This window comes from Diceros bicornis, unplaced genomic scaffold (genome assembly GCF_020826845.1).
Source record: "Diceros bicornis minor isolate mBicDic1 unplaced genomic scaffold, mDicBic1.mat.cur scaffold_1099_ctg1, whole genome shotgun sequence".
In the NCBI taxonomy this organism is placed as follows: domain Eukaryota; kingdom Metazoa; phylum Chordata; class Mammalia; order Perissodactyla; family Rhinocerotidae; genus Diceros; species Diceros bicornis.
In genome coordinates, this window is record NW_026691032.1 from 2,209 (window position 1) to 15,248 (window position 13,040).

At 41.6% G+C, this 13,040-nt stretch overlaps 1 pseudogene; it reads left to right on the forward strand.

The window, feature by feature from the left end:
- The first annotated feature begins 7,716 nt into the window (after window positions 1-7,716).
- On the forward strand, window positions 7,717-11,623 carry LOC131402473 (methyl-CpG-binding domain protein 3-like 2B; annotated as a pseudogene).
- Window positions 11,624-13,040: the final 1,417 nt, after the last annotated feature.

Genomic DNA, 13,040 nt, shown 5'->3' on the forward strand with positions numbered 1-13,040 from the left:
TCTCTCTTGCCGTCTTCACTTTCCCTTCCTGTTTCCTGATATCCTCCTCAGTCACCAGAAGTTGTTTGCAAAGGAGCTGTGGGATGTACAGACCAGCTCCTGGGATCATCTCTGCCGAATCTGAAGACCGGGCAGGGGTGGGCATGGGACTGGAGTTCAGACCACCTGTGGGCACAGCTGGCAGGGATGCACCTGTGCAACTAGGTGCAAGATTCGGCAGGGCTTTGGCAAGGTCCAAAGGAATTAACAGTTCTCCTGCACTCTGCAGGCCTGCAGACCTTGCAGTCTCTTCTGCCAGCAGAGTTGTTGGGGCTGCTCCAAGGCATCTGACTTCATTGCCAGGATGGGGTGTGATTCTAGTAACTGGCCTCTTGAATATGTAACTGGACATCCTCAAAGGGATGGAGATGCTCAAACCAGGCTTTGGGTTGGATTGGTTTCCACAATCATGTCGCTTCCTCTGTGATGATTTGACCATCATACTTCTTTTCCTCTTACCTTATAAAAATAAATTGTGAAAGTGGATCAGAGTGATGATTGAAGTCTGCCTTCTCAGGACAGTTATCTCAGATGTCTTGTACTTCTACCCTCCCTCTCTCCCTGTGGGGATTTATCTGACCTGTGCCCTGGGACATCATCAAAGACATTTGGGTCAAGAACAGAAAGCTCGAGGTCAAAACTCAGGACTACTGCAGGTCATTTCTCCTCCATCTTGTAGACATTCTCCTTTATGAGTATGACTTGATTCTCTTTTTGTCCTTGTCACTCTCAACCACAAAAGCCCTGGTGTTCCCTGTCAGGACACATGGTCGCCAGTCTTTTTCTAAATCCCAAATCCTACCATTCCTCTGTACTATATGACTATTCATTTGATTAACCCATTGACCAGTTGGTGTTCATAGCTCCGTTAGACCTTAAATCAGTAGTGAAATGATCATTCACCCCACTCCTAGTGACTCACTCTCATATCCCAGATGTTTCCATCAACCCAGATGATCTTGTTCAATAATAAATAACTGAGAAAACATATTCACCCACCAGAAATTCCTGATTTCCAGTTTTTACTCAAACACTCATACAACAGGTACCTGTTCCTCAAGATGGAAATGATGCCAGGTCTCCATATCCTTACCTCAATTTCTCGTCTCCTTTTTCTGTCATTCCTGGATTCCATGGTCAGTAATCTCAATAATTCCCTTGGAATGATCCACAATTCCTGACTGCTCATAATATCTGCCTTGTAAAACCTGAAACTCAAAAGATCCCTATTATCTGCGATACCTTAACTACTGCTGGTCTTCTGATAACTGCTAAGAAAAGCATACAATGTGATTATGTTGGTACCACTGTAAATCCAAAATCATCTGCATCGACTGGGAAGCTTCCATAATGCCTGGAAATTTTTTTTTTTTTAATTTTTATTTATTTATTTTTCCCCCCAAAGCCCCAATAGATAGTTGTATGTCATAGTTGCACAGCCTTCCAGTTGCTGTATGTGGGACGCGACCCCAGCATGGCCCGAGAAGCGGTGCGCTGGTGCGCACCCGGGATCCGAACCCGGGCCGCCAGCAGCCGAGCGTGTGCGCTTAACCGCTAAGCCACGAAGTCGGCCCTGGAAATTTTACTTCCTTTTCATGTGTTGGCATATTTGCTCCTTGATTTTTCACAAAGTTTCTTTCAAATAGTCCCCACTTTTCTTTTTCCTTCATACATATTCGAGGTCCCTTAACTTGCCTGATGTTTCACAGAGAAATTGCTCTCTCTACTCCTTCCCCTCAGGTGTGAACCACTGAGCAAAGGTCATCTACATCATGTATCTCTGTGGCCTCACCTCCAACCACCTCCTCAGACCACTCCACACTCCATCTGCCCTCACCATTCTCTGGGTATTTCCCTTGTAACGTCACAATGACTCCTTTGTTACCCATCTCAATAGGAACTTCTCATGATTCATCTAACATGATCTTCAAGTGTAAAACTCTTAAATATGTTTGGGTCAACTTAGACATGTGACTCTTATTTGACAACTGTGAACATTAAATCTCAGTACAGAGAATCTATGTCTGAAAAAACTCAACTTAAAAATGGAGATTGTGCTGTAAGTAGGAAGTATACACTGGATTTATGAAACCCAGGGAAAAAATGTAAACTATCTTATTATTAATGTTATATAGACTGCACCCACAAATGATAATATCTTGGTTATAGTGGGTTATAATATACTATTAAAGTTAGTTTTACCTGTTTGTTTTCATTTTTTGAAATCTGGCTACTAAAAAAATATTAAATTCCATAATATAGAGTGCTTAATGTTACTGTTGGACAGCACCAGTGAAGCCATCAGCGAAAATAAAGCCCAGAGAAAGTGGTTAGGGAAATTTTTTCCCTAGAAAAGGAGTCTACACTGGCCCACACTGCAAGATGCAACAAAAACTGTCATACGCACATGCACACACACACACAACACTGACAGAATGAAACACACATCCTCCTAGAGTCCCACCACTACTTCTCAAATGCCATGAGGTTGCACTCTTACTTAGTCCTAAGTGGACTAACCTCAAGAAAGAAGTAAGAAGTCAAGGTAATTTACCAGTTAGGAAGATCTAAAACCAGAGACTAAAGATCCAGATATATGGTGAATTTCCTGTCATGGCTTCTGTTATTAATTCAATATGTTATGGAGACTTTTCCAAGGAGGGTTGTTTTAAAACTCCTTTTTTCTTTACTATGTAAAAATACACCGGCTATGTAAAGAATAATTACTCCAGCCAATCAATGAAAAGGAGATGACAGAACATGAACAACCCTTAAAATAAGTCACTACTGGATTAGAGAGCCAGTCAGGGAACAGCTGACATTGGGTTAATTTGGACTTAATTAGGCTGATTCTGATTTCATGACCGTCATATTGATTGTATTATACTAGAACCTACAAAACTTCCCAGCCCCCCTACTATTTAACCACCAAGGCCCACCAACCAGACCAGTCCTTGCTGACACATGCCCTGCCTCCATCCCTTCTGACAACACCTGGACAATTTTCCCCAAATCCCACTCTGTCCCTGCGCTCCTCTACCTGCCCCAGGCCATGGAAGCATTTTCTCCAAAGTTCAGGCCCAGCTCTGGGGATGGCACGTCTCCCTCGAGTGAAGAAAAGGATCAGAGTGCAGACCCTGTGAGCTGCAGCAATTGGACAAAGACTGGGCTTTGCTGACAGAAAAGAACCTTTAGTGGGCACGGTTACCAGGTCCAAGAAGCCCCAGTGATTCCTCCAGGGAATGTGATGCAGGACAGAGCAGGAATGTCTACATGTGATTTGGCTTGGGAATGCCTGTAGGGTGACATAGGTGACATTGGTAATGCATTCGCCAATGTTGTTCACTCATTTATTCATCGTATGTCATGGAGTGCTTTCTACATACATCCAGGCAACACTCTCACCCTCTGGGGCTCACAGGCAGTGTCAGAAGAATTTCTAAATTTTATTTATAATATATAGCTACAGTACTGGTAATACACTAGGTGTTCCAAGCATTTTTCAAACATTAACTCCTTTAATACTCTCCATAAACCTACAAAGTAGGTATGCTGATCATTATTGCCAACTGAGAGATGAAGAAACTGAGGCACCAATCAGGTAAATAACTCGGTCAATACAAATATCTAGGAAGGGATTGAGCTGGAATTTGGACATGAGGAGTTAGCTCCATAGTCTGTGCTCTTAACTACGACATTTACTCTCTAAAGACTTCACATCATGAAAAAATTTGAACAGTTATCCATTTTCTTGGTGCATTGAGTAGTCACACTATTTTATCTGTGTCTGAAAAATAAATACCTGCGTAGAAACTACTGCACATACACACTCAAATTACATCTACCAATGTCCCCAGTCCCTGAAAATTAATACAGAGAACATTTCAGAATTTTTCTTGCCCAGATTGGGAGGAATCTGGGGAAATCTCAGTGTTACTGCAAGAAGCTGAGAACAGGCTGGGAGTGGATCTCAGGGGAAAGGTGTCCTCAGGAGTCACCATTGAATGACAACATTGATGGGAGGGTTTCAGCAGTGACTGAATTCAGGATCTGGTGGTATTTTAACCTGGTGCTTATCTTCTGGCTGTGGGTTTATGGTGATGCAGCAGAGGGAGAAGGGATGGTTCACTGTGTTCTTGGGGAAACCAGACCCATGAAAGAGAGGGAATGACGGTTTCCTTAAACAGTGGACTCGTGGTGGGAAAAATTCGGCCTGGAAGAGACAGTCGTGTGCCTGGTATAACCAGAAGGAGTTGCCTCTGCTTCAGCCGAAGCAGACAGCCCTTCCTCAAGCACTCATTTTATCTCAATGGGAGGAAGGAGGAGGAAATCATGTAATGCTCTTCTGGATGTGAGACCTGTGATGGTAGAGACTGTGCTAGGAGGTTCTGAAAGGCTGCCCTGAGGCATTTCAGACCTTTGCTGTGACCAGAATGACAAGTGTAAGCACCCTCCCTAGGTCTGGGAACAGTTAGTGTGTCAAGGAGAAGGCTCCCTGGTGCAGAGACTTACAGGAAGAAGCGAGTTTGACCAGGGAAGGTCAGAAATGTGGCCAGTGTGGCTTGAGGGAGCCTGAGAAGAGAAAGGAGTGAAGAGAGGAGGGTGATCAGGCTGGATCCTGGGACATGGTAGACTGTTACTTTCTGTTCCTCTGTGACAACATTACTCCAAAACCTGCCACCTATAAAGTACAAATATATAACATCTCACAATTTCTGTTAGCCAAGCATCAGGCATGGCTTAGCCCGGTGTCTCTGCCTCAAAGTCTCTGTGAAGCAGGGGCTGTGGTCTCAACAGGTCTCAAATGGGGGAGGATTCCCACCCAAGATCACTCACATGGGTTTTGTCAGGATCCATTTGGACTGAGAGTGTGAGCTCCTGTCTGTCTGTTGGCTGGACACGCCCTCAGTTCTCTCCTATGGAGCCTCTACATAGTGCAACTGAAAACATCAGCACTTGCTCTCCCAGTTCTGGTGATTTGATAGAGAGCGAGAGCGATAGTAAGAGCGAGAGAGAGCGAGAGCGAGAGAGAGAGAGAGAGAGAGAGAGAGATGGAAACAGAATGAGGGAGGTAAGTAGGGAACCTAATTAAGCCAGTAATTGGGAGGTGACAGACGTTTTGTAATTAAAACTTGGAAGTGACATCCCATCACCTTGGTTGTGTTCTGTTGTTCAGAAGCCAGATACTGACCACTTAGTGGTGACACAAGGATGTGCACTCCAGGAGGCAGGGAGCATTGGGAACATTGTGGAGGCTCCCACCACATAGAACAACATGAGGCTCTTGGGACTGATTCTGAGTAAAACAGGGGACCGTGGAAGGTTTAATGCCAGTGGATCACAATGTCTGAATTTCCTCTAATTTCAGCCCCTTCAGGATGCAGACCTGAAAATGAGGCTCAGAGCGGCAGTGACTTACCAAATATCACACATCTGGGACCTAGAGAAGTTCTGACTGGTATTCTATGTGATGTCCTACTCCTTGTACTTCATCCATCTCTAAGTGTGTGCATTAGACACATGTGACACCAGCCCACAGGTGTTGTACGTATTATCACATATACACCTGATGAGGCCCCTAGGAAGCTGTTTTTAGCCCAATCCTCATTGTGCAGCTTGGGAGACTGGGGAGATCTTGAGAGGCACAGCAGCTTTTCCAGGACACAGAACTGGTAGGAAAAAAGAGGTCTGACCTCAGCTCACACCCAGAAATAATGCTTCACAGTCTATCTGGGCACCCCTGAGTCTAGTCAAGTTGACACCTAAAGTTAACCATCACATCATGCCTCTATCCCACCAAGACCAACAGGGATATCACAACGTGACCTATGTCATTTAAATTTTCCAGCACACATATTACAGAAAGTAAATACAAACAGATGAAACTCCATTTTATAACATTTTTATTTAACCCAAGAAATATAATTATTATCATTTCAAAATGTAGTCCACATCAGTACAAAGAACAAGATACTCAGGTTTTCCACCCACTGGGTCTTACTGGTGAATTTTAATGAATACTGGCTCCTCATATATCTTAATATGATCCAATATATAATTTTCTCCTATCTGTTTGAGTTTTATTGTATCAAATGGAAATCATTTTCTCCTTATTGTCAAACTGCTCTGCTATCTATTTTTTAAAAAAATTCTAGTTATATTGTGTTTATGTTAGAAGTGAAATTAAGAATTTAAGGAGTTAAGAAGGCATTGATTCCAGCAAAAGGCTGGTTAACTAAAATGGAAGACGGTTCAAGAGCAAATCTCCCAAGAAAACCATAGGGTCAATGACATTGGAAAATTCAGGGTAGAATTAGAAGACACATGGACTGTGATTACAAGGGGAGTAGACAGAACGTGGGGAGGAATAGATATCAGAAGTGAAAATACACAAGCATGTTCCAAGTTGATGAAAGACATCAATCCACAGATTCAATTGATTCAAGATTCCCTAAGCAGAGTGACTACACAGGGAATATTAATGAACCAAACCTTGGTCTAAAATCCAAAGTTAATGTAAAGGATTTTAGGGACTATAGAGGCCAAATAAGCAATAAAACGTCCAATTGGTGATTTCTAACCATAAAGAAAATAAGATAGACATCAACAGAGCAGCATTTTTAAAATGCTAAAAGAAATCTCACATCAAACCAGAATTCTACACCCAGCAGCAATAGTGCTCCAAATAAAGATGTTCTAGAAAAACTTAAAGTGAAACTTTTCATTGTTAGTAGCCTTGAATTAGACAAAATACTGCAGTGAGTTATCACATCCAAAGGAATATGATCCCAGGTTAAAAACCAGGAATGCAAGAAGGACTGAAGAGGAAAGGAAAGGATAATTTATAAATAAATATAAATGAATTTTATTTTGTGAAGTAATTCTAGAAATCTCTCATAGGGATTAAAATATATATAGAATAAAATGCATGAAAACAGTAATACAAATGTCAGGAAGCTTAAAAATAGAATTGAAAGTGTTGAAGGTATTAGCATTTGGGGGAGGAGGTAAAAGTAATTATTCATATTAGACTGTATTAAGGATTCAGAATTTAAACATTAGTGCAATTAAACAAAGATTTTTATGTGATTTCAACGAGTAAGTTTATAGAGGAAATAGTGGAATAATAAATGAGTTAAATCAACATCAGTGAAGTAAAGAGAGTAAAGGAACATTAATTATTCAGGTCAAAGGGAAGGGAAAGAGTAAGACAGTTGAAATAATAACAAGTTTACTGGAAATTACCTGAGATGTAAATGCACAAAATACTAAATTCTTTTTAATGGCTGTGTGATGTTCTAGAGACTTGTTAATAAATATTGTGGACATTCTTTATTGATAAACGTTTACACAGTCTCTAATTTTTCCTATTAAACCATAAGTTGTATGGATATTTTTGTACATATAAACTTCCATTCCTATTTTTACAGAAGGTATCCAGTGGAAGAAAAAGGAAATATTAAAATGTTGATAGAAACTGCAAATACCACCTCCCCACACAATTGTATTAAATGTTTTTATCTACCAACAGTATCTGACAGTGTCAATAACCCAACATTTTTGTGTTTAGATATAAAGCTTTAGGAATCTCTCAAATCCCATTGATAAGAGACAGGATGTCTCCCCTGGATTATCCACTGATTGGATTATCCACTCCCTTCCTCCATAAAAGGGGAATCAGAGGCAGAACTCACTGCATTTTCCAGCAATCCACTGGCTGTCTGCACATCAGGAGTGGGGTCAGCAGGACAACTCTGCAGCCATGGAGGAACCTGCATCGGCCTGTTTTCCAAGCCAGCCTATTCTGGTGAGTGTGGAATCCATATGGACGGCAAGAGTGTCCATTTGTACACTTTGTCCTTCTGTGAAACCTCTTTAATTGAGCAGGCAGTAGCTCTTAAAACAAGAAGAGACCTTACTGAAAGTTGTTTCCTAGGTGTTAATGTTTGTTAAGTAATGATCAAGGTGTTGTACTTTTCTGCATAGGGAGCTTTCTTGGGATAATAGGCCAGACATTTGTTTTGTTTTGTTTTTAACCAACAACATCACTGGGAAGTGGAAGTAATATTCAGCTCTGCACTGTGTACATTGCTCCCGTCTCTGGAAAATTTTTTACCCACAATGTGATTGGTCTTTTTTAAAAAATATTCAGTTCTGTGCTCAAATATCACCTCATCAGTTAGTCCTTCCCTAATCTCTTCATCATCAATAATTGTAGGTGGGCGGCCCCATGCCATAGCCGTTAAGAGCACACGCTCCTCTGCTGGTGGCCTGGGTTCAGATCCTGGGCAGGCACTGAGGCACCACTTGTCAGGCAAAGCTGTGGTGGCATCCCATATAAAGTTGAGGAAGATGGGAACAGATGATAGCACAGGGCCAGTCTTCCTCAGGAAAAAAAAAAATGAGGAGGATTGGCATAGATGTTAGCTCAGGGCTGATCTTCCTCACAAAATAAATAAATAAATGAAACAATTGTAGGTAATTTCTTTCCCTTTATCCCTCCTTGCTCTTCTTCCTCCATCACTCCCTGTGTCTCTGTATCTCTGTGTAGCCCTTACTGTTTATTACAGGATCTAATTATACCTAACACTATATTACACATTGATTAGTCCCTTTATTAACTCATTCCTTTCTCCAAGGTTAAAAAAAACAGGGGCAGTGACTTTTAAGTTAAATTCTGGATCATGGGTTTTAGTACATAACTTGGCTTATAATAGGTGCTCTATAAATGGGAGGATCAACTAATTTTCCCTCCAAACTGGGACATGTTGGAGAATGAAAGGGATGGTATTAATGATTATGGCAGGACAACAGGGATGAAGTGAGATTTATGACTTCACTTGTAAAAAGCATCTGACGGGGCCGGCCCGGTGGCGCAAGGGATTAAGTGCACACGCTCTGCTGAGGTGGCCGAGGGTCCGCTGGTTCGGATCCCGGGCTTGCACCAAGGCACCGCTTGTCAAGCCATGCTGTGGCGGCGTCCCATATAAAGGAGAGCAAGATGTGCATGGATGGTAGCCCAGGTCCAGTCTTCCTCAGCAAAAAAAAAAGAGAGGATTGGCAGATGTTAGCTCAGGGCCGCTCTTCCTCACACACACACACACACACACACACACACACACACACACAAAGTATCTGAAGACAGAAATGAGAGATTGTAAAGGAAGGGTGCACTGATTAGGTTTACATTTTAAATAGATTATTGTGGCCAGAGTCTTATAATGGATTACAGACAGAAAGGATTTGCAATATTAGTGATAACTTATTGCAGTACACCACAAAACAGATTCTATCCTTGTATTACTGCAGTCAAGTGAATTTGTTTGAAAATTTTAGAGAGTATTTTTTGGAGTTCGAAAAATTTCTTTCAATAAATATATTGTGCACTCTCTAAGGGCAAAGCAATGAGTGAATACGGCAGTGTAAAACATTACAGTCCACATCAGTCTTCACTTCATGGAGTATCCAATTTAGTGAGAAAAACACTATGAGAGAAATAGATGATAATACACTTACAATTAAAAATTTTAAAAACAGAGAAAATGTGACATTACTTTAGATGGCTGGATCAGGAAAGGTCACTCTGTGGAAATGGTATTTTGTAGGAATCTGAAAGGTGCTCAAGAATTATTCAAAAGTGCAGAATCTTTGGGTGGATTCAGGAGGGTGGACGGATGGTTCATTGATGTACCAGTGTGGGGTGGCAGGGTGTCCAAAATGACACTCAGGTGTAGACAGGATATCAGTACCAACAAGTGAGATTAGGGGACCCTGAGATATGGGTGATTATTTGGAGAACTGGTTGGTTCATCTTGGGACCTGCTCACTGTGAGCTGAGTCATCGAGTTATCACTGATGTGGTGAGTGGGCAGATGAGTATTTTGGTCTCAGGGTTGAAGCCAGATCTGTGCTAATTCTATGGGCATTTCTAGTTCACTAATGGTATTTGAAGCCAGGGAAATGGATGGGATGACCTAGAAGAGGGTGTGGATGTGGAACAAATGTGAGAGCAGGATTGACTTCTAAGAAGCATCAATTGTTGTGTTAAATCAGATGGTGGAGCCCAGATTAACAGGGAGGAGTAGGAGGAGAGAGGAAGAGTCAGGGGAGGAAAAATGGTTATTTACAGTGGGTAGAACTGTGTGATGGGAATATGGCGTGTGTGAGTTATTTACTTATGAACAGGAGAATATTTGAGTGATGATGGGACGTGGGTGTGCAAGTGAAGTGAGCATCAAATTGCTGAGAGGAACGTGATTTCATTAGAGATGAGGCACTAAATTACTATGCTCTGGGCACACAAGCATCTAGTTTTCATAGTCCTTTCTGCCCTTGACTCATATCAGCTTGATGTCCCAGGATCTAGTTCTCAGTGTGTGGTGCCTGTGCCAGCAGCATCAGCAGCATCCGGGAACACTTAGAAGTGCAAATTCTTAGCCCTCCCCAGGCCTCCTTGGGTGGAGGTCCAGCAATCTGTGTTTTAAAAACCCTCCAAATGATTGTGATGCACAGGGCAGTTTGAGAGATATTTCTCCAGGATATAGGAGGGTGGAAGATCCAAATGAGGTGAGAACATTCTCCATGGCTGGCAGTCTGCATCCCCCATTTTATTCAAATTTCACATTTCATTTTGTTTTCACAGGGGAAGCTCAAAAGAAATATGATGCCACAGACTTCAGAGAAGAAAAGACAGGTCCATTTAGCCAAGACCAAGCAGAGACATCGTGAAAGGTCTGCACTTCCTATAATACTCACCAGCTGCATTTTTAAGAGGCCAGCTACAAGGAAGACTTCCTACCCTGGCACTGAGGTCAGGTACAGTCAACGGGAGAAGACCTTGCAGAAGTCCCAGTAAGTCTGCGCACACAGGAGACTGCAGGGACTCCAGGCCTGCAACAGTTAAGGAGAACTTTTAAGTACTTTTGATATCACAAATACCTTAAATATAATTGCACCAGGTGGTCCAGGTGAATCCCTGGGCTGTGCTTGTGCTGGGTCTCGAAACCCCAGCCTCAATCCCACGGCCACACAGTCTTCAGACTGGGCAGAGACGATCCCAGGAGTGGGTCTCGGTCTCCTCCAGCAACTCTACAGACAGCCCGTAACTTATGGGGACATCTGCAGACAGAGTCAGAAAGTGAAAAAAGCAAGGGAGAGAGGGGCTGAGGCCCTGAGGGCAGCCAGGTTTGCCAGGGAGGCAGAGAGAGCAAGGAGCCAAGAACGATGTTCTGATACCTGATGGAAAATACGAGAAGGTCATGCTGAAGAAGCCAAGAAGTGTGGCCCTGGGGAAGTGGTTCCCCATGAACAGCCCCCAGTTTCACTCGCCTCATTTAATGTCAACCCCACTTCTTGCTCTGGACTGTGATGCTTTGTCATTTTATAATTGTACTTCATTAAACTCTTTTGAGAGACATAAATGTGAAGAGTAGACAGTTGTGTGAGTGAAAGATCGGGTTTCATGTGACAGGAAAGAAGATCTTTACTTGTCATTGTATACTGCAATTTCTGCTTACCATGATACTTATTCACTTTTATATTAAAGGTAATTTGGCTAAGGGTTCACTTAGTGTTTTTAGTTATATATTTTTTTAGAATAAGTGCACTCACGAAAAGATGATACTTAATGTAAAGAGATTATTTTTTAACTTTAAACTAATTTGATTCTATAAAGTCTTACTTTACCTAAGCTTGCTTTTATAGCTCATTATAACATAAGTTGTATCCTTTTTTTTTTTCCAAATACTAACTCAAATACAAGACGTTTTTATATAATTTAATTAGCCCTTAGACTACCAGTTACAGCCTTATCTGATACCTAAAATTACCTCAGTGATTTTTTAAAATAAAGTTCACCTTCGATTCTTAACAAGGAAAATGTTGTCTGGGAGCATTTTGTCTTTGAGATGCTTGTCTTCCTACATATCGAGATGATGGGTGCATTGCAACAGAATGCTTTGGAAATCAACGCGATTGTTCAAACCTAGTAGGAAGTAACTCTGTTCTCCTGTTATCGGGTCGCTTCTCGAAAAACTATGGATGAATACAGCTCTGCCTTCCTGTCCCACATTCTGTCCTTTCTGTCATTATTTTTCACGTATGTGTTGCTTTTCTTGTTCACGGTCTCCCTCTTCTGCTGTCTGCTATTCTCTTACCGTAAATATTCATTGTTAACCAATTGAGTAAAACAACAACTATATTAAAAAATAGTAAAATGAATGGAGTTAATCAATATGGTAAAAGAATCTGGTGAACTATCAGTGACTTCATGTATTGGGCCAGAAAAGAACATGTGTTTTCACCTGTTTACCTACTGAATTAAGCCAAATACATATACGTCTGTGGGTTTCTAGACTGAGGAACTTTTAGGGGGTGGGTGAAAGGAGAGAGAAGCATAGTATCCTCAGTGCAGACTCACAGGCCCTCTTTTGGAAACAGTTTTAACTATTAAAAACTCTCCGAACCTCCCGTTCTCCTAGTAATTTGGATACTTATTCTGTATGTGCTCCCTTTTCCTTCAAAAATGAACTAGGATTCCAGTGATCTGGCCTGCTAGCCAGATGATTGAGAGGAAACCCTGGGAGCCATTTGTGATGGTTCTCAACCACCCTTGTATATTAGAATCATTTGACAAGTTAAACTATATAGACAATAGGGCTCTAACCTCAGAGATTCTGATTCATCAGAGACCCAGGTATAAGTACATTTTGTACAGCCTTCCAAGTGTTTCTAATGTATGGTCAAGTTTGAGAATCACCAAGCATGAAAAGATATTAAAATATTAGAAAGGATTTCAAACCTTTAAAGAGAGTGTTGCATTCCCATTTCCACACCTATTTGAGAGCCTCACTAAGTCAGAGCAAATCCATTTACTGTTATTCCGATAATTTGTGAAATTCAGCTAGTAAAACACACTAGAATGGCGATTTGGACATTTTCTTTATACCACAGAGATCTGGGCTTCATAGAAATATGTGTATTTAACTTGGGCAGCCAAGACT